Source organism: Clupea harengus, chromosome 19 (assembly GCF_900700415.2).
Source record: "Clupea harengus chromosome 19, Ch_v2.0.2, whole genome shotgun sequence".
NCBI classification, from domain to species: domain Eukaryota; kingdom Metazoa; phylum Chordata; class Actinopteri; order Clupeiformes; family Clupeidae; genus Clupea; species Clupea harengus.
The window spans coordinates 20465234-20467742 of record NC_045170.1 but is presented as its reverse complement, the minus strand read 5'-3'; the positions used below and the strand labels follow the sequence as shown (position 1 = coordinate 20467742).

General features: G+C 43.7%; 1 long non-coding RNA gene across 1 annotated transcript; it reads right to left on the bottom strand.

The window, feature by feature from the left end:
* Positions 1 to 911: 911 nt before the first annotated feature.
* On the bottom strand, positions 912 to 1962 carry LOC116224983. The gene is made up of 2 exons (XR_004165840.1): positions 1831 to 1962; positions 912 to 1747 (listed from the first exon to the last, which is right to left on the bottom strand). It is a non-coding gene; the product is annotated as an uncharacterized LOC116224983 (long non-coding RNA).
* Positions 1963 to 2509: the final 547 nt, after the last annotated feature.

The following is a 2509-nucleotide window of genomic DNA, read 5'->3' as shown; positions in this document are numbered from 1 at the left end:
GTTGAAATTGACATTTCCATGCTGTTTCATGGAGTGTGCAGCCACTTCTGTCACATGTCACTTTGGCAGCGGGTCCATCAACCCCATGTGCAGATCATTCCCTGGACCCACCCCATCCCCACTAAGCCCACAATGGTGAGGACCAGTAAACACATCCCCTCCCCACGACAAGTGTGTTCATACTGATTACCACAAAGCAGAGACAACTAAGATTAGCTCAGAAGCCAGGACACTTGTTCAGAAAATCAGTCAGGTCACACTTATTGTTTATGATTTCATTGCTACAAATCTGGTAATATCCTAGAAGAAAAACAAGAAAAGGTGTTTTGTTTTTTAATAAAAAGAGCAAGATTGGGATGGCCTGATAATTTGTTTGGTGTGGAACACGACAAATGTCCCTTAAGGCATTGTTTTGCCTTCTGAACATGTTGTTCATAGCCATTATCAGCTCAGTCATATGGTTAATGATGTGGCTACGAAAGTAAATACAGACTGTACATGAAATAAGGAAGAGCGGAAAGGATTCTAACCAGCAAAACACATTACAGCGAGAAAGGCTTTCTGAGTTGTTATTTTGTTATTTTTCAGGTATTTTTTTTCTTCGTATTGTGTAATGTGTTTACACGGATCTAGCATACATGCTGTAAAAGGAAAAGAAAAACAGTCCTGGTATGTCTAGATGTATTTTTTAGCGTTTTCAGTGAAGTCCATTTTACTTCTCCCTACTGATTGGCACATTGTAAGTTCAGGTTCACACATTTGTGTCAGAATCCTGCTCTGTTTTCCTTTTGTGTTCCCTGGGGCCCGTTCGTCGTAGGGTTGAAGCTAATGTAACCTCACCAAGGTCACTATTCCCCTGTGTTCCGGTTCTTACTTCCAAAGGAATGAAATGAGTGGAGGAGACTGTGTACCACAATAAATATATCTTTAATAAGTAAGTGATGGTTTATGTACACAAGGCAGACAGTGTAAATGAGACTAGACAAATGCCTATAATTGATAATGACGGTATGGTATTCACTGATAATCCAAATCATAAAAGGAAAGAAGTACAGCCCTGTTCAGGGCAGACATTTAAGGGCGAGGGTAAGAGTAGGTCAGTCGCGGCTAAAGCCCACCCTAGAGGTAAGACTAACTAAAGGGTTTGTATCAAGTAGCCAATCTTGATACTAGACCACTACACACCACACCAACGGCAAGTCACAATGGCTATCCACTACACCACAAATCACACACTTCCCACTACGGCCCCTAGTAGCGGGCGTTGCACAGCACACACAAGTTGCAAGCGGATAAGGACTCCCCTCTATGATAGCCCCAGCTACGACTGACCCAAAGGAATAAAACAGAAAGAAAATAAAACTCGCCAAGACAACAAACAAGTAAACGGAAGGTGGTTTTACAGCAACACTATGCAGGCTAGTAGCTCAATTCAAGTGCTTGTCTCATCATAAATTAGCTATGGGAAAAACAGTGATATACAGTGTTCCTAGAACCAAAGGACAAAGAGCTATAATCATTATACACAGTAAATATTCAAATCACAATTCATTGTAGCCATTTCACAATTCATTGTACACAGTAAACATTCAATTCACAATTCATTAAAAACAATTCATTATATACAGTAAACTTTGAGCCATTTAATATAAAGACTGGTTCTTTTAAAATGTATTCCAAATACCTCATAAAATCCCGCATGCGATGTTAAGACGCCAGTGTTCCAAATGCGTTGTAGGTGTGAAAACTACAACAAACGCAGTTGCTAATTAGATGCATTGCAACGCGTCTCATGCCACGGCATACACAACAGTGAAAACAATGAGTTACCTGTTCGTCTGTTAGAGGCAACACTTCACAATCCTACTGGCGTTATATTCCAACGAACAAGCAGATCCGTATTGTGCTTAATATTCACCGCCGACAGAGCCAAACCAAACATGCTGCGTTTGCTGCGTGAATGGCATTTAAAACAAATAGGAAGTGCGGGTCACTGTGAGCTACCGTGTAACGTCACGTCACGTGCACCAGGCACAATCAGGTGACGGGCTGTACACCTGCTAAGGGCAACCCCTTCCACCCGTCACATATTCCCCCTACTTTAAAAGGCCACCGTCCCGGTGCCTGTTAATCCCAAGGCCTATAATAGCAGTTTGGAGAGACATAAGAAATGGAGTGTTGTTGAGTCTCCAGCTGTTGGGTGGCAGACCGAGGCAACCGAAAGGGGTTTGAGTGCTGGCCGGCTTTGTGTTCGCCTCGGCCGTCTTGATGGGTCTTCCTGAGGGCTGCTTGGACCTTGGGAACGTTCCTGTTCCTGTTCCGTGTTGGGGAGGGTCCAGTTTGCACCAATGTCTACCTCTGGCGGGGTTTGGTTCTCTTGAGTGCCATCTGTTTGGGACCGGAAGGTGAGTGTTTGTGGCTGGTTCCAAGTCCCGGCATGCTCTGGTATATCCTTGGGTATGGCCTCGGATTGTGGATGAGGTAGCAAGTGGATCCATACTGCCTCCTC